Source organism: Gracilinanus agilis, chromosome 4 (genome assembly GCF_016433145.1).
Source record: "Gracilinanus agilis isolate LMUSP501 chromosome 4, AgileGrace, whole genome shotgun sequence".
Lineage (NCBI taxonomy): Eukaryota > Metazoa > Chordata > Mammalia > Didelphimorphia > Didelphidae > Gracilinanus > Gracilinanus agilis.
The window spans coordinates 422208839-422228442 of record NC_058133.1 but is presented as its reverse complement, the minus strand read 5'-3'; the positions used below and the strand labels follow the sequence as shown (position 1 = coordinate 422228442).

Below are 19604 nucleotides of genomic sequence, written 5' to 3'. Positions count from 1 at the left end.
GCCTAGCCCTTACCACTCTTCTCCAATATACATTATTGATTCTAAGATGGAAGATAAGGAAGTTAATGACTAAGTTAGCTTTTTTAAGAACTGTTGTTATTAGTGGTGATACCTGATTTCAAAGTCTGCCTCGTACAGTGATGGGCAACCTTTTGAGCTTGGTGTGTCAAAATTTGCCCCAAAACCAAACATAACTCAGGTGGTGTGCCACTTTGAGAAAACAGCCATAATTTCGTGATACTTATAGTTTAAATAATATACTTCTCTGTATGCAGCTGCATGTCACTGAAAATGGCTATGTGTGTCAGTGCTGACATGCGTGCCATAGGTTTGCCATCAGGGACCTAGCATCTCCAAAAAAAGTAACTCATTTCTAATTTTACATGTTGGGTTAATCAATATGCAATTTTGTTTCTCCACATTTCACACCAATGGCATAATGTCTACAATTAAGAGCATTCTCCAGTTAAATCCATCTACAATTAATTCCATTTTCCATCTGCAACTCTGCGTGGCTTCAACTTTGGGTAACACCATGCTCTCATACCAAGTGCCCTCCATACACATTTTTAGCTTCCTTTTCCATGTTATCTTGCCCAAACAGATTGTAAATTCCTTGAGGGAAAGAAATGTCGTTTTTCTTATTTGTATCACCAGCACTTAGCGCGCCTACCTAGTAGATGATTAATATTTTTTTAATTGAATTTAACTAAAATTAAGTTCTTAAAATATTTTTCGATTCAATAAGCACTTATTAATAAGCACAATACAGAATTTTGGCAGTGGAGTGGATAGAGTACTAGGCCTAGAGTTAGGAAGATCCAAGTTCAAATCTGGTCTCAGATATTTAATAGCTAAGTTACCCTGGGCAAGTCATTTAACTCTATTTGCCTCAGCTTCCTCATCTGTAAAATGAACTGGAGGAAGAAATGGCAAACTGCTCAAGTATCTTTGCCAAGAAAACTCCAAATGATGTCACAAAACTGAACCAACTAAACAAGAAGTACATTGGAGATATAAAGATAAAAAATTATGCAGTTCTTGACCTCAACATTTTTAAATCTATGTGGAGTTACAGCATATACACAAATAATTACAATACAAGATAGAATGTAATTGACATTTTTAATTGACATTAAAAAAGTCAAATAGAGATAATATATTAGGGAGAGAATGATCACTTCATTTTGGGCTCTAGAAAAGGCATGTGTGGCACCTGACATGGAAAGAAAGAGTAGGTTTTTTAAGAGTTAGTCTTTTCCAAGAAATAAGGAAGATATGCACAAATGAAGAACTTAAAAATGGGCTGGGGAATGAGAAGTGTCTGACTAGTCAGACTCTGCAACACACTGGCTCTCAGGATAAGCAATTTATACTGTATCCCACAGGCAACTGGGAGTCACTGAATAAATTTGAGCAAAGTAGTGACATTAAATCTGCATATCAAGGCCGATTACTTTGATAGTAGTATACAGCATGCTTTTGCACAAAGAAAGCCTAGAAAATATTTCCCACAGAAAAGCATGGAGTACCTGAATTAAGGTAGTGGTAGTAGGAATGAAAAGGAGGGCATAGACGAATAGATACTATGGAGGTCAAAATAACATGACTAGAAATAATAGTTGGCTGGAAAAAAAAGGAAATGCTTGGGGAATTTAAGCCTATTTAACCAAAATATAACCAACAATAATACAGAAGTTAGGAGAAAGGACAAATACAGAGGTGCAAAGAGGGAATAAATGAATGACCATTTATTAAGCACTTTTTACCCACTAAGTAGCATGATAAGTGCTAGGGGTATAAACAGAAAACATAGTCCCCTTGCTCTTGGGGAACTCACATTCAGCACATATGGAAGGTTTTAGTTTCAAGTCAGAAGCAAAGTTCCTATGGTCCTTAGAAGGCATTTGCAAAGTAGATAGCAATGTCGCTTCTTTTAATATCATTTCCACTGATGAGAGCATATCAATTTCTGATGCTGAACTATATGATGGCGGCAAGAACTTTCCTTCCTGCATCTTTAGTAGGTGGCTATATCACGTACAGAAGAAAATTGCCAGGCTCCCTCTCCACAGAGGCTACTTTCCTGTAAAACAGCTAGACATGGGCTAGAAACATTCCTATTCCTAAAGCTCTTGGGTTCAGTGTCCTGGGCTATTTCCATCAGAATATGAGAAATAAATAAATGGTGGTCAACTTGGTGGTACACAACCTAAACTACACATACTGCTTATTATCAAAAAGTGTCTCCTTCAGCTAAGCTAGCTGGACCCTTCTTCACAGGAATTGCTTCCCTGGATGATGGCTGTGAGGCTGGATTGGAAGTGTAAGATTTAAAATTAATACCCAATAACTCCAAGTATTATATTTATAAAATAAAGAAAAAAAGTAAAAGCCTGAGAGTAAAGAAAAGTTTTCCCAGCTGTGTTCACAGGAAAAGAGAAGGGCGGAACCAAACAAAACTTTATCTCCAAAACATAAGGGCACGTGAGAACAAAAGTGGGATGCTGGGATATAGAGTCCTGGGGAGAAGATTCTAATCATACATTAGCGAAATCAAGGCTCTGGGAGATACTGCCACTCTCATAAGTTAATATTCCTGATTGTATCATGGTATTTAGTCAGCAGTTATCACTGATGGTGATAATGTAGGCCCCACCTTTCTACAATGATTTCTCCTCTCAATAATAGTTATGGGGGCTGGTCTGAAAGGTGAGATTGTTTAGAGTTTTCTGCTATTCCCAAGGCTGTTCGGCTCAGAGTCCTAGGCTATCTCCATCAATGTTTAAGGGGAAATAGTGGTCAAAGTAATAATAGTGGTTTGATTTGCCTGGCACATGCTGTCTCCTGACTCTCCCTCAGGATGCCTTGCTGAGATAATGATAATGATAAATCACTTAATGAAATAATGAGTTCACTTTGAGATTTCTTGCATCTAAGGTCTCAACAGGGAATCTAAATAGAAATATCCATAGTAAGCAACTAACAATGGAATTAAGATTTTAAGATTATAGATATAGATTTGAAACTGAAATGTACATAGGTGATAAATGAAATTATTAAAGTGGATAAGATCGCAAAATTTTGGATATGTAAAGAGCAATCAGTAAAGAAGTATGAAAAGTATTCATCAGAAAGGTAGGAAAACCAGAAGAGGGCTATGGGACCTAGGATAATCAAGAAAAAAGAAAATTAAACAATCTCAAATGCAGCAAAAAATTCTAAGAGGCTGAGAATTAAGAAAAGGCCATTGGATTTAGTGACCATGGGAAAGTGGTTGCAATTAAGTAATGGAGACAAAAGCCAACTACAATGGGTTAAAAAATTTATTAGTTACAAGGAAATATTAACGATTCTTCCTAGAAGCTGAGAAATGAAGGGGAAGAAAGAAAAGATAACAGTATGAAGGGCTTGCAGAAACAAGAAGGGTTTTGGGGGAATAGAAGAAACCTAACCATGTTAATAGACAAAGGAGAAGAGTCCAATCAAGGAGATTGAAAATGTATGAAAGAGATGAACTATGGAGCAAGAAGAGACAAAAAGGAACAGGGTCAATAGCATGGGTGGCATGATTAATCTTGCTAAAACTACCTCATCTTCTGAGACATGAGGAAGAGAAAGAAAGATTCATTAAAGATATAAAAGGATTAGAAAGGGGGAAGAAAAGAGTCTAAGAAGCTCACAAATAGCCTTGATCTTTCCAGAGAAGTACAGGTGAAATTCTCTGCTTAGACAAATGGTATTGAAGAGGGAGGTGCTTTGGAACAGCTACTTGGGGAAGTAACAAGGAGTCAGAAGTCAATAAAATAAAATTATTTTTCTGTTCATCATATATAAAAAAGGGAACTACTTCATCTTATGGTGCATTCTTTTATTATCTATCCTTCGCAAATGTTTAGTTCTACAGAATTAGGCTAGGGGAAACAGTTTTGATGCAATTGTATAACCATCATAGTCTCAACTTGTGGATCTACTTTGCTTTTATTAAATAAATAAAAAATTATGTTTACCTTCTGTGCTCTAAAATTCATTCCAACCCAGGTCAATTCCTTTCTAGATAAATATGAAAAATGAAACCTAAAAATAAAAGGTAGAAACTCCTAAAATATCAAGAAGCAGAGGGGCCTAACTTTTATGCCACACTTATGTAAAATACAAACAAAATACAGGTGTTAATAAACAAAACCAGCCCAGCTGAAAGTTCACTGACCTTTATTGTCTAAAATTTCATGTTCTATAAAATGGCATACTTCTCAGAGTATCATCTTCCAATAGGTAATCTATGTTACCTACTAAGTTCAGGTAGACAAAGTAAACAAAAATTGGGCTCAAGCCATCTCTCACCATTGAGGAAGTGATTATTTAATTTGTAAAATTATTCTTGATCTCCACCATTCAATGAAATCACTTTGACTACTATTTTTCTATCTACTTATATTCAAGTATTTCACTCCTTGTTAGCATTTCTACTATAAGATGAAACTGGTGGGAAAAAATTAAGGCACAAGTCAGTTAATTCTGCTGCTTTAGAGACTAATTTTTTTAAATGCTTATAGCAAATTGGCTAAATTTAAAGGCTAAAATTGACCAAAATTCAATCAAAAGCATTTATTAAGCAACTATTATGTATTAGGCACTATACCAAGTGCTGGTGATTACAAAAGGAGGCAAAAGATAATCCTTAACCTTAAGGAGCTTCTATTACAATCTAATGAAAGAACACAAGCAAATAAATACGTAAAAAAAAAAAATCTATATACACAATAAAAAGGAAATAAAAGAAATAAAAAGAAATAAAAGGGGAGGTATTAGAATTAAGAGGTGTTGAAAGGCTTCTTATAAAACTTGGGGTCTGAGTTGGGATTTAAAAGAAACCAGGCATGGGAAATATCCAGAGAAAATGGCCAGAACCAAAAGATAAGAGAATCTTCTTCCAGGAACAGAAAAGAGATCAGAGTCACTAAATAAGAGAGTAAGGTATAAGAAGCCTAGAAAGGTGGGTGGGGAAAGGGTATTTATTGATTATGAAAGGATTTGAATACCAAACAGAGAATTCTGTATTTGATCTGGGAGGTGAGAGAGATCCAATGGAGTTTTTGTGAGTAGAATATTGAAACCTATGCTTTAGGAAATCAGTTTGGTGGGTGAATGGAGATTGGACTGGATTAAGGAGAAGTATGAAGTGGACAGACCCACCAAAAAGTTACTGCAATAATCTAAGTGTGAGGTGAAGAGGGCCTGCACCACAATGGTAGCAATCTCAAAACAGAATTAAGGATATTCAAGAGATGTTGCAAAGGTAATAAAGCCTTAGCAGCAAATTGGATATGAGGATAAGAGATAGTTAGTAGTTAAGGAATACTACCTAGGTTTTAAGCCTTGAGAGGTTAAGAAGGGCTTGGAGCCCTTGACAATAGGGATTTGGAAGGGGGAGGATATAGGGGAAAAGATAACAAGTTCAGTTTTGGATATAGAGCCTAAAATACCAACTGGGCATCCAGTCTAAAATGTCTGAAAAGCAGCTGAACACGAGACTGGAGGTCACAGAGGTTAGTGCAGGATAGGTAAATTTAAGAATCATCAGCATAGAGACAATAATTACAACCCCAGGCATTAATGTGATTACCAAATAGAACAGAGGAAATAGAGAAGAAAACCCAGGCCAGAAACCATAGCCTGAGAAAACTAGTCAAAAGGAACAACAATGAAACACTTCCCTCTACTTAGTAAAAAAATAGTGAACTACTGATGAGAAATGTTGCATTTGCTATTAGACATAGCTGTTGTTATCAATTAGTCTTACCTATGTTTCTTTATTATGAAGGAGTAGTTGTGGTAAAAAAAATCAATAAGATTAAAATTAAAGAAAAATTTTGAGGTTTGGGGATTACAACTATATTTCATACATCGATTCTCTCTTTGCTCTTCACTGATAATACAAATTTGTCTGGATCATATAAGAAGACTACTGGGGACATTCCCCAAATGTAAACACAAGGAATTAATACTATTTATATACATGAGGAAAAATTCCAACTTCCTGGTATAGAAACAAAAAAGTCTAAGGTCATGATGGTGAACCTATGGCATGCATGCCAAAGATGGCACCCCAGGATCTCTCTGTGGGCACAAGGGCCTGCTATCCCTGCCAGAGTTGCTCCCTTCCCTCTCTCCACTGTGCCTCCCCACCCCTCTGCTCTTACTCCCTTTCCTGGAGCAGAGTGCTCCAGGGGAGCGCTCCCCTCCCTTTATCTCTCTAGTCTGAGACTACTAGCTGCAGGAGGGGTGGCAGAGGGAGAGAGGGTCTCCTCTCCATCAGCCAGGGCCCACCCCCCAAAAGATCTCCACTTCCTTCTCCCACCAGCCTCCAATGGAAGGGGGGAGGTGCACTCTCTCTGTCCCCTGCTCCCACCCCTAAGTGAGCTCAATAGGCAGGTGGGATTGGATTCAAAGGCGGGGTCCCCTGGCAGCAGGAGGTAATTCCGCACCCCCCCCTGCCTCAAGCAGGCTGGGAGCCTGGCCCCAGCCCCCCAACACTGGGGGTGGGATACTCATTCTGAGTCACCTTCCCCCACAGCCTACTTGCTCTGTGTCCTCATAGCAGCAGAAGGCAGTTCCCCCCACCTTGAGCACAAGCAGGCTAGGTAGGAGTCTAGCCCTGGCCTCTGAATGTAGGGGGGGGCCACTCAGTCTCTGTAAGAGGCACTGCACACAGTCTGGGGGGGGTAGGGCACATCATGGGGTCCCTAAAAAGTTCTAAAAGGTTCACCATCATTGGTCTAAGGTATCTCTAGTTGTATAACATTATCATCTGATACTGATGCCAAAGAGATCATTTGCAAAAAAGGTAAAGAATGAAAGAGGCCATATAATACCCCAATGTGTTAAAGATGCAGAGAATAATTATGGTTACTCCCATACCTAAATTATACCCAATACTCCTTTTATGCCTTAGGATTTTCTTAAACAATTATTTTAACCTTAACTACCTCATGTTTTCAAAAAGCTGATTCCCAAGAACTTCATATTCTCGTCAAAATCTTCCACAAGGAATAGTATAATGCATTCAATAGGGAACCTATAACATTTGCTTATATCTCTGTCACATTTCAGAGATATATAAGTGAGTCAAGATTCATGTCTGATTCACAATAAACTGGTCATAACATAATGATTTCCATTCTGCTTCACCTATATTGGATGAGGAAAAATTTCTCCAAAACATTTCAATTTGGAGCCAAGATGACAGAGTAAAAGGAGGGGGCTCACTTGAGTTCTTCCATATTCTTTTCCAAACAACTTCAAAATAACGCCTCAAAATGAATTTTGGAGCAGAAGAACCAACAAAGGAGTAGGGTGAAACAACTTAGAAGGTTAGCAGGACAGGTCTGTCTCAATCCGGTGGAAGTAGAATGAAGTCTAGTGCAGACCACACCCCAACAAGCCAGCAGCAGGCCTTGGTGGGGAACTGGAGTGAGGGGAAGGTGTGACTGAATCAGAAGCTTTGGAGGCTTCAGGAGCTCTCAGCCCACAGAGAGCCAGGAGGTCAGACAACTGGTCAGAAGGAGATTACAAGAGACCCTTTGCTAGCATCTCTACAAGAATGTTACATTACCCAAATACAGTTCTATCTCACAGTCTCAGAGCAAAAAGGAGCAATAGGACACACTAGAGTATACAGCCATAGGGGAGTGGGGACCCTGGTCACAGTTCCAGGATAGAAAAAGAGTACTTATGGTTACACAGAGCACAGCACAGGCCAGGAAAACAGGGACCACATCTCTCTTTAAATCATACTACCTTACAAGAACTAAAAACTTACAGACCCTCAGAACTAGACCTGAAAACAGCAACACAAAAAACCTGAAACTTGGGAAAGTGCCCCTCTTCACCCTAGAAACAAAGCCCAACTTTAACATAAAGTTAAAAGTTAAGAAACAGACTAGGAAAATAGGCAAACAAACAAACAAAAAAAAAAAAAAACAAAGAAAGAAACCAGACCACATAAAGTTATTATGGTGACAAGAAAGATCAAAACACAAACTCTAAAAAGGACAAAAGTCAAACTTGCTATCCCCGAGGCCTCAAAGAAAAATATAAATTGGGCTCAGCACCCTCCCTACCCCAAAGAATTCTCAGAAGAGCTCATAAAGAATCTCAAAAATCAAGTTAAGAAAAGTTGGAAAAAGAAATGAGAATGATACAAAAAAATAATTTAAAAAAAAGGCAACAGTTTGATAGAAGAGGCACAAAAATTTTTCTGAAGAAAATAACACCTTAAAAAAAAGACTAAGCCAAAGGGGTTTTTTTTAAAAGAGGCAAAAAAAAAATCCATTGAAGAACAACTCCTTAAAAAGCAGAACTGCACAAACTGTTTACATTTCTATATGGGAAGATAATACTTGTAACTCCTAAAAACTTTATATAAAAGACAGAGGACATGAGTGAGTTTACCATGATGGGATATCTAAAAAAAATTAAAATAAAGGGTAAGAAAGAAGGCTGCACTAAGGGATGAAAGCTGTAGAACAGCTCAAATAAAAAGAGGCACAAAAGAACTTTTACAGTGGAGGGGAAAACAAAGGGAAGGAGGATAGATGGATAACCCTTAGGTCTTACTCTTATTGTTACTGGCTCAAAGAGGGAATCCCATATACACAGAGATATAGAAATCTATCTTATCCTCTAGAGAAGTAGGAAGAAAAGTGGTTAAGAGGAAAGAGGAAAGAGCTGATAGAAAGGAGAGTAGACTGGGGGAAACAGTGGTCAGAAACAAAATATCTTTGAAAATGGGCATAGTGAAAAGAGAGGATAAACAAAGGGGAAATAGGATGGAAGGAAATATACAGTAATCATAATTGTGAAAAAACTTTTTATATCAAGTTTCTCTGATAAAGGCTTCATTTCTTAAATAGATAACTGAGTCAAATTATTAGACTATAAGTCATTCCCCAGTTGATAAATAGATCAAGAATATGAATATGCAGTTTTCAGATGAAGAAATCAAAGCTTTCTGGAGTTAAAAGAAAAAATGCTCAAAATCACTATTGACTAAAAAAATAAAAATAAAACAATTCTGCATACCTAGCTGAAGGACAAATTTGAAAGAAAAGAAAAATGACAAAGGTTGGAGGGGATGTGTGAAAAATGGGATGCTAAAGCACTACTAGTAGTTGTGATACAACCATTCTAAAGAGCATTTTTGGTATGTGGCATTTAAAATTATTATAGGCCCTGGAAGACTATGTATCCCAGGGCTCCCTGCTACAACTTCCCCCAACACCTCCCACTTCCTTTGTGGGAGGTGTTGGAGAAAGTATAAAAGAGAATGTTTGGTGCCTTTTTGGGAGTCTCTCTGCTCTTTTGAGCCTGGAGGCTGGCTGACACTATCTACCCTGATCTCTCTCTTAGCACCTTTTCCCCTTTCCTTCTACCTCCTAGTTTTTCCTAGACCTTCCCCTTTCTGATTTAAATAAAACCTAGCTATTCTAAACCCTAAAGTTACTCTCAGATCTTTTATTTGAACCCCGAAGGGCTCTGATCAATTTCCCCCTGCTAGGGCTGGGGACCACTACCTTCCTTTCCCTTCCTCTACATTTCTTTCTCCTTTCTCCCATTCCTCCAATCCTCCTACCTTCATCCCTTCACCCCCTAACAGGAACTATGCCCAAAAGAATATAAAACCCTAAATCATTCATTCCCTTTGACCCTGCAATAATACCATTACTAGGTTTGTATCCCAAAGGAAAAAAAATAAGAAGGCCCTATATGTACAAAAATATTTGTAGCAGTTCTTTTTGTGGTATCAAAGCATTAGAAATTGAGGGAATGCTCATCAATTAGGAAATAGCTAAATAAATGATTGTGATAGAACACTATTGTGCTATGAGAAATGAACAGGATACTTTCAGAAAAACCTGGACTTACATGAACTGTTGCAAAGTGAAATGAGAACACTGTACACAGCAACAACAATACTGTATGATGATTAACTATGAATAACAGCTATTTTTAGCAATACAATGAAGAACTTATGATGAAAAATGCTATATACCTGCAGAGAAAGAACTAATGGAAAATGAATGCAGATCAAATCTCTTTTTTTTTTCCTTTCTTTTTCTTGGGGTTTTTTTTGGGGGGAGGGGAGCAGGTCCTTTCACAACATGACTACTATAGAAATATGTTTTACATGACTGCACATGCTTTAACTATATTAACCTGCTTGCCTTCTCAAGGAGTAAGGAGGGAAGGGAAGGAAGAAAAACTGCAAATCAAAAACTTTTAAAAGATGTTAAAACTGTTTTTAACATGTAAAATATTTTAAATAATTTTTAAAGGTTTAATTCACTTGAATTTTTTACAAATGTGTGCTATGAGAAAGAGAAGAGAGGGAGAAAAAAAGCAATAAAAAAGAGAGCATGAGAGAGAGAACAAGAGCCCACTCATGCAGGCTAGCCATAAAGCGCTTGGGGAAGGAGCAGAGAGGAAAGAGAACTGCTATGAAATCCAACAAAGACATCAAAACTCTAAAAAGGTTGGAAATCACTGATCTGGTAAGTTATTATAGGTGGATTCTGGGCAGCACGCCAAGACTACTTTATTTTTTCTTCTGCATCTTAGAAACAAATTTGAGTAAGAACTGAAAACAAAACTTTCGTCACTTTTTATGTTATTTAGGTCTCCGTACTAAAAAAATTTTAATAGGCAATACATACAAATTACATTTCTCTCCCCATTGATGTAAGTGGTACATTTAATTCATAAGCATTTCCAAATGTATCTTATTCATCACTTATAACCAAATAAAGAAAAAATTCTTATGAACAATCACTTTTATATTTCTCATTTCATTCAAAATTTTAGCAAAAACAAGAAAGTAGCAAGGAAGGGAAGAGAGAGAAGTAGTTCAAATCATTTGCAAGGATTAGAAATTGGGAAAAATCTAAATTCAATGTTTTTTTCTGCTGACCCTCCTACACTACACTTTCTGATACAGAAAGTTGTTTACACCTCCCTTGCTAGCATTTATATACATTTATATAGATATATATAAAGATGTATAAGTAATTTCAAATTTAGTAATGGCAAATGCCAAATAGTTTTAAACTTTCTTAACTACTTGCTAATTCTCAGAAACTATTGTGACAACTTGTAAGATAAAAGTTTGACTAAACAAGGTATGCAAGTCACAGCTTCTTATCAAGCAGTTCTTGTTATTCCAATTACTGACATGAATGTATCCTTCATTCTGTGGCACCTGGCTTTGTATTTTAACTTTTAAGGGAGATCATTCAATCAATAAGCATCTATTAAATGTCGACCCTCTTTGCTAGTAGAAGTGTTCCTCTGAAAATTGATAACTTAATAATGTTATCTATAAATTCTTAGTTCTGTCAATAGTAATAGCAGTGTGATCAACTTTCTAGAGGTGTAATTATGTTTCATCACTAAAAACTCCATAAGTTTTTCATTTGAATTCCAATATTATTATTGTTTTACCAAAGCTAGTAGTAACAGCAAAAATCTACTAGAAGTTTTTCCAGGGGAAAAATAGGTAATTTTAATAATTAGAGATAAAGTTGGAAAGTGAACAAAATTATAAACATAATACTGTGCCAAAAGGGTTAAGACCTTATAAAGCATGACTGATACCTGACTGGAGAATTACAAAGAATTTTGTTTAGTTGATACTAACTTGAAGATGCCCATTTTCCTTTGATCCTGGAAGCTTATTTAGGGAGCTAAGCAGTAAGAATTGGAACTGGGTAGGCCTTGTATAGAGGAAGCAAAAGGTATCACAAAGGTGTCAAACTCTCCTGAGTTCTGCCCAAACCAGTAATCAGGAATTGCTTACAACATAAATGAAATTACAACAGGGGGCAGCTGAAACTAAAGTCAAATTTGGCCTTGGACACTTCCAAACTTAATGACCTCGCACAAGTCTTTTAACCTGGTTTGCCTCAGGTCCTCATCTGTAAAATGAGCTGGAAAAGAAAATAGCAAACAACTTTAGTATCTTTGCCAAGAAAACCCCAAAGGGGTCAGGAAGAACCACCAAACAAGAATGACAAACAATACAACAGAAATAATGTTAATTTGTGGTTTTTCTAAATCATTTGCTGGCAGGGATATATTTCTTTTTTATTTTTACACCACTGGTATAGTAGTCCAGGACCTTGAGTTAAGAGGACTTCCACTAAAATCCAGCCTGTCACCTTTATTAGCTATGTGGTTGACCCTAGGTAAGTCACTTTACCACTCTGGATTTCAGTTTCTCCATCTGTAAAATGAGGAGGTTAGTCTCACTAGCCTCTAAAGTCCCTTCTAAATCTATGATCCTATGAAATGAAAACTACAGACAATATTATACATCAAAAAAGTAAAGGCTTAGGGCAGCTAGGTGGTTCAGTGGATTGAAAGCCAGGCCCAGAGACGGGAGGTCCTGGGTTCAAATTTGACCTCAGACACTTCCTAGCTGTGATCCTGGGCAAGTTACTTAACCCCTATTATGACTCTTCTGCCTCAGAACCAATACACACTATTGATTCTAAGACAGAAGGTATGAGTTAAAAAAAAGAGTAAAGCCTCCAAGGAGAAATTTAACCTACTTTTAATCATGACGTAGTCAATAAGTTATTGAGAAATATTTAGTAGGATGAAGTAATTCTGAACTCAGTAATGTTCACCTATAAATGTCAAGAGGAATTTTCAAGTATTAAGCAATAGTTCTTAGGAAGCACATACAAGAGAGGTTTAGAATGAATGAAGTCTTCTAACTAGATGAATCAATAAATGAAACTTGAAAGTAACGATAGAGTCTTCTTTTTAAAAAATGATTCATTAATGGTTAACAATGCACATAAATAATGTTTTGGAGTTTTTGAAACAACTTCCTAACAAACCAATGGAGTCAGATAGAACATGATTTATAACCCTTTAACTGATGATGAGTTTAAAATTCAAAGGTAAATTTGCCAAAGTTCAGAAAATTATAAATAGTGAAACCAGGAATCAAGCTCATGTTTTCTGACTCTATGATTTTATGACTATAATATGCCCATCCCAAGCTAAAGTAAAATATAAGGACTACTGGACAAATGAAGGCTTAAAGTTGTTCTTTTTTTATAAAATAGGATTAATACCTTAAATTTGTACAGCATTTCACAAAGAAACTACTTTTGAACCTCCCAAAACAACAAAGTAAGCCAACCAGGTATTACCCTTCATTCAGAGACACAGGAGTTTGGAGGTTAGTGACTTGATAATAATCATATAGGCTGCAAGATAATCACAGAGGTAGCAAGTATCAGAAGCAGAATTAGAATCCCAGTTTTCTCATTCCTGGTCCAATTTTTATTTTTATTTTTATTTTTTTTGCACTATAGTCATCCCTTGCTATATCGTGGCTTCACTGTATCGCAAGTTTAAAAAAAAAAATCTAATTCTGTATTGCAGAGTTTTTGCTATATCACGGGATTTTACAGCACACTACTGGCTAATGGAATGAAAAGCGACCAACCATGGCGCTGTTTTCTGTATCCTGAGCTCTGATTGGCTCAGTGACTGTAGGTTAATAAGAGTGTGGAAAAGGTTTATAGGAGAGTCAGAAGGGTTTATAAAGTGTTAAAATATATAAATAATAAAATAAATATAATGCTACTTCAGGGATTTTCACCTATCATGGGGGGTCTCTGGAATGTAACTCCCTCGATAGGTGAGGGATCACTGTATATACCACATTATATTCCTACTATTTGGTGCCAATCTGTCCCACTTGCTAATCTCAATTACAAGTAATTTGTTTTATAATCCACTGATCTATAAATCTCTTCTTCATGTTAATACCACCAATTCATCAATCTAGGGTAAAGATATGGGTAAAGGTAGTTCCTGCTCAATGACAACTAAAAATATTAAATTCTTAAATAACTTGCCTATACCTAATATCTTGAGATTCCTCACCCTATTGCCATCTGGCTTCTGTCCTCAATACTCTATTGAAATTGCTCTTTCAAAAGAGGTCCCCAGTGACCTCCCATTTACTAAATCAATAGCCTTTTTTTAGTCTTCATTCCCCCTTGACCTTTATGAAACTTTTATATACTGCCTCCACTCCCTCCAACTAGACACATCCTCCTTGTTTGAATTCTTTATTTATTTATTTTGAGCCCTTCCCTTCCCTCTTGGAATGAGTACTGTGTATTGGCTCCAAGGCAGAAGAGTGGTAAGGGCTAGGCAATGGGGGTCAAGTGACTTGCCCAGGGTCACACAGCTGGGAAGTTTCTGAGGCCAGATTTAAACCTAGGACCTCCCTTCTCTAGGCCTGGCTCTCAATCCACTGAGCCACCCAGTTGCCCCCCTTGTTTGAATTCTAATAAACCATGTCCTCTTCATTCTCCTCTCTCACTAACCATTCTATATATCTCCTTCATTTACTCCTCCTCTTCTGATCCATTAATGTGTACCTTCCCTGCAAACGTCTGTCCACGGCCTACTTCCCCTTCTTTCTCTACATCTTCTCCTTTGGCAATACGACTCATTCACAAATTTCGACCACCAGAGGCCTCTGTCAAATCCTTCTACTACAAAGGTATGATGGTAGCTTGATGGAGACTGACAGGGTGGGTGGGATTATATGCATGACACTTTTAAGTTTATATCATTAACTTTTTCTCTATCACTTTGTTATGTCTAATCAATTAACAAAGCAGTAAGTCAAGACCTGTTATGTGAAGTTTGCAGATTTCTGAGGTGTAAATGCTCACAGAGAAAATTTAACAGGTTTGGTTGCTCAAATTTGCTTCAGCACACACCTGCTCTTGTCCTAAACTCTCTTTTAATTAACCTTTAGGGCTTAGATGACACCCTATATTATCCTATTACACTCAAGCATGTTAAAAGAAATACAATTTTTTCCTCAAAATTTGCTCCTCCTCTTGACTTCAGTTTCCATCTGTAGCAAACTAAGTCATCCAATCTCCCCTATTTAAAACGAGGATTATTATTTACTCTTTTTAATCTCTATTCAGTTACCAAATCTTACAAATTTTACCTTTTCAGTTTCTCTCCATTCTTACTACTATAACCACAAAAAATGTCCTCATTAAGAACTACTTAAGCTACTGTAATAACCTCTTCCAAACAGATTATCTAAGTCACCTCTGTCCTCCATCCCTATTCTTCATACCATTGCCAGAATAATTATCCATATGTACAAATTTGGTCATATTACTTCTTTTTTTTTTTTTAAACCCTTACCTTCCATCCTAGGTGGAAGAGTGGTAAGGGTGGGCAATGGGGGTCAAGTGACTTTCCCAGGGTCACACAGCTGGGAAGTGTCTGAGGCTGGATTTGAACCTAGGACCTCCCATCTCTAGGCCTGACTCTCAATCCACTGAGCTAATCTGGTATCATTCTAATTTTCCTACCTTGATTCCCACATTTCTTCTCTCTGTCATCCTTCTACCAACTCCAAGCTCCAGCCAAATTGGTTTACTCTTTGTCCCCACCCATGACATTGTTTCATGGCTTAGCCAAAAAGAAAGAACCAAATGTATGAACAATGTCTATTGTCCCAACTACATCACTTATAAACAGGGCAATGAGTACATCAGCTGTTTTTTTGGACTGCCACTCCACATGGGACAATAAGCTAAGTCTAGAATTGAAGAGGAGGAATAAAGAGGGCTAAATTGCATTTGAGAAATTTCACAATGTTTTCAGAGTTCCTAAGCCACCAAAAATAACAATCTTTTTTAACACCAATAATCTTCCCATGATGCTACTCAAATTCCAGTGGCTCCACCAATCCAATACAAGTTCCTTTGTTAGCATTTAAAAATCTTTACAACCTGTCCCCAACCTACCTTTCCAGGCTTATTATGTATTACTCAGCTTCAAATACACTATAATCAGGTCAAATTGGTCTTTTTATAGTTCCTCATCAAAAGCCCTTCATCTCCTATCTCTAGAACTTTGCATTAGTTCTGGAATCATTCCCTCTTCACCTTTGCCTTTTAGAATCCTTTGTTTCCTTCAAGCCTTGGCTCAAATATCACCTTCTAAATGAAAATTTTCCTGATCTTCCCCAGTTCCTTGTACCTGCCCTCTAAAATTATCTTGCATCTCGTATATATATATACATGCATATGCATGTATATATACATATGAACACACATACATACATATATATGGACATATACCAATAAGATTAGAAACTACTCCCAAGCAAGGGCTTTTTCACTTTTACCTTTGTATTCCAAATGCCTGGCATCAAGAAGGCACTTAATCAGTGCTTGCAAACTGATACTGCTCAAACCATAGACTACAACAATTTTTGAACAATCAAAATTTCTCATAACCGAAAGGGCAGCAAAAAGGCACATACAGGGTACAATAAATATAGACCATGACTTGTAAGTAGTATTACTCCCTGAGATATATGATGGGAAAATGAGATAGGCCGGTCAAATTAAATTTATAATAAAACTAAATTCGGTGGCTTATTTCAAGGACTAACAGAGAGACTTGCCTTCCCCATTAGAACATAAGTACCTTACTATTAAGAGTTGTTTACTTCATTTTATTTGTACCCCTGGCAGGGTATGTAGTATGCCTCAATAAATGTTTGTTCACTGGTGGATTGAGGAGCAGCCCTGGTAGCTATACAATGTTAAAAGGCTGAGAAGAACTATAGCATACCGGAAAACACTCTTTGGTGGATTTTTATAAGGACATGGACAAGAATCACATAAGATCAGAGTGTGTGCATAGGCTACAGTCTTCCCAAAGCAAATTACAACTGAGTTTTATGAAACTTTGGGTGTTTCACAAAGCATAATATCATACCAATGCCTGTCATAATAATAAAAAAATTGGTACAATAAATTCAGATTAACAAATGAAAAATTAATTTCCATAATCTTACATAATATTATTTTGGTTTTGGTTATTGAATGAATCTTTAGAAAGAAAAATAAGGGAAGCAAGGCTGCCTCACAAGGCTGCTTTTAAGTTTAAAACTGAACTAAGACTTTTGGGACAATCTGAATTTTTAAATTTTAAAAATTATTGTTCAGCATTTTGCAAAAAAGTAGGAATGAGCCACAAGACTAGCATCTCAAAACAAAAACTACAAACTTCAATGGCCATCTTCTGTACTTCTAACTTTGTGGCTCATGCATAAACAAAAATTGTTTCTAACTCATCAATGTGTTACAAACGCCATTAAATCTAAAACTGGTAGGAGGACATGGATGCAAATTGCAGTTATTACTCCTTAAGTAGATGAAAATGGACAAGTCATTTAATCTCTCAAGGCCTCTATGGAGGGAGATTACTAGATTTCTAGAATCTCCTTCAGATGTATGAATGATTCTATGATTTACTGAAACTTTCACAATGCTTTTTGAAACAAAGCTATTAGAATTCTTAAAGAGTGTTTACTTCCATTAATAACTTTTACACAAATTAACTACCATTTAAATTAAGAAGCTGAATACTGAATTTGGAAGTTCATGCTTTAGTCATACAATCATCTCCAAAGCAGTAAACTATCAGACTAGATATAGCAGAAAAATCTCACTCTGTTCTGCATATGTTATTATACACAAACTTCTGAAATTTGCTTCTAACCTGCCCAGGCAGGCTTGGCCAACATTTAAAGTCATTCTCTGAGCTGCAAGTTGTGTTTTTTTTAATTGTTGGGCTTTTTAAAATTATTATCATTCTGTTATTTTACATTCCTTACATCCTTAAACTTGAAATAATAATACCGGATGACTGGTGCCTTAAGAGCAGGAAACAGCAACATCACAAAATAGATTTACCTTCACATGGTAAAATACAACCATAAAGGCACGGGCATATAAAAGAAAGGCAACAGAGAATCTTACCATTTTCTTAAAACACAGGTTTCTACCTTTAGATCTTAGTACTTAAATAATCTGTGCTTGCTAAAACTTCATCTTGACTAGATGAGAAAAAAGCCTTCCCTCCATAAAAGGGCTTGTTTGAACCGTATAGGAAATAAACTAACAAATATGGGAAAAGAGAATACATTTCCGCGGAAAATACCCCATTCCCAGTAAATAGGTTTTAAACACAAAGAAAGCCAGTTCCCCTTAGCAGTCAAGCAAGCAAAACTGAAACAGCCACTCATTTACATTAAAACACCCTCAAAATCCTACCACAAAAAAACTCTACAGCCACCCAATCTTTGAGAGGTCTAACAGGAAGAAATGAGACAATCCCAGGACTAATTACCTCAAAAGGGGTCAGACAACTTTGAGATTGACACAGTACTTTTTTTTTAAGGAGGTAAATGGTTGATATGAGCGGAGTCTGTACGATTTGTCAGAGGAAACAGCACAGACTCCAGACAACAGAAGTGCCAGGATTTCCATGCAGCTGGCACGACAGGTGACTGGGCGCTGCTTTGCAGACACCCCGCTCCCGACGGCCTCCCCGGGTCTTGCTGAAGGTGGGGTAGGGAGGGAAAAGGCAAACGAGACGGGACAAGGGAGAAGGTTGGGGAGAGGAAGAGGCTGAAACAAGAGTGGGAAACCCTCCTCAACTGGAGGAAAAGGAAGAGTGCAAACCTCTGTCTCCCAAGGGGGGGAAATCGTTTTTGAGGGATTTTCTACCACCACAATGAAATAAAATGGCTCCAAGCCAAACGCCTCCAGATCATCACCACCACCTTCTCTCCTCCACACTCCCGGGGAAAACAGATTTCTCAGTATCCCCGCTTTTCTCCAGCGTGGAAACAAAAGGCCAAAATGGGGAAGGGGGGTGGGGGGGAACGGTAGCAACCGCCGCCCAAACTGCCAGGGTCAGACACTCGTATCCCACCCTCCCATTAAAAAAAAAAAAAAAAAAAAAAAGCTGAACACCTCCCCCCGCTGCCACCATGGAAGAGCCTTCCTCCCAGCGCCCCCAGCCATAAGACCACAAGCACCCCCCCCCCCACCTCCGACTCCCGCTGGGTGTGTGGGTCGGTCAGTCTGTCAGTCTGTCTGTCTCCCTCCCCTGGCGGCCGTAGCCGCTCCTCGTCTGCGGACCAAAGCCCGGGCCCTCTTCCCGCGGGGCGGGCAGAGCCTTCCTCCGCTCCCCCCGCCCCAGTTGGAGCTGAGGCCGGGGTGCCCCCTCCCCACCCCGCTCTCCGGGCGGAGGAGATGAAGCTGAGAACGAGAAAGTGGCCAGCCCCAGAGGAATACGGGGATGCCTGGGGTTTGGAAGAGACTAGGAGGCAGAAGGGAGTTTGTGGGGGGAGGACAGTGGGGATCCCCCACCATCACCTCCCCCCACCCCGGCAGCAGCAACAGCAACAGCATCCCAGCCGTGGCCGTGACAGCTACCCCCCCATCGCATCCTTTCCACCCGCCTCGCCTATCTTCTCCTGGCCTCACCTCCCCCGGGGGCGGCGGCGGCGCCGGCGGCTACTCGGTGTCTCGTCTCGTCTCGTCTCGTCTCGTCTCGTCTCTTCTCCTCGGTCGGCGTCGGCGGCAGCCAGCGGCACCACCACCGCCTCCTCCTCCTCCTCCTCCTCCTCCTCCTTCACCACCACCACCACCACCTCCTCCTCCTCCTCCTCCTCCTCCTCC

The 19604-nt window shown here is 38.3% G+C and overlaps 1 long non-coding RNA gene across 1 annotated transcript in view; it reads right to left on the bottom strand.

Annotated features, from left to right (window-relative positions):
• The window catches only part of LOC123243724, a 60986-nt gene extending 41470 nt beyond the window's left edge, over positions 1 to 19516 (bottom strand). The window contains exon 1 of the long non-coding RNA XR_006506056.1: positions 19410 to 19516. This is a non-coding gene — a long non-coding RNA (uncharacterized LOC123243724). The remainder of the gene's footprint in view (positions 1 to 19409) is intronic.
• Positions 19517 to 19604: the final 88 nt, after the last annotated feature.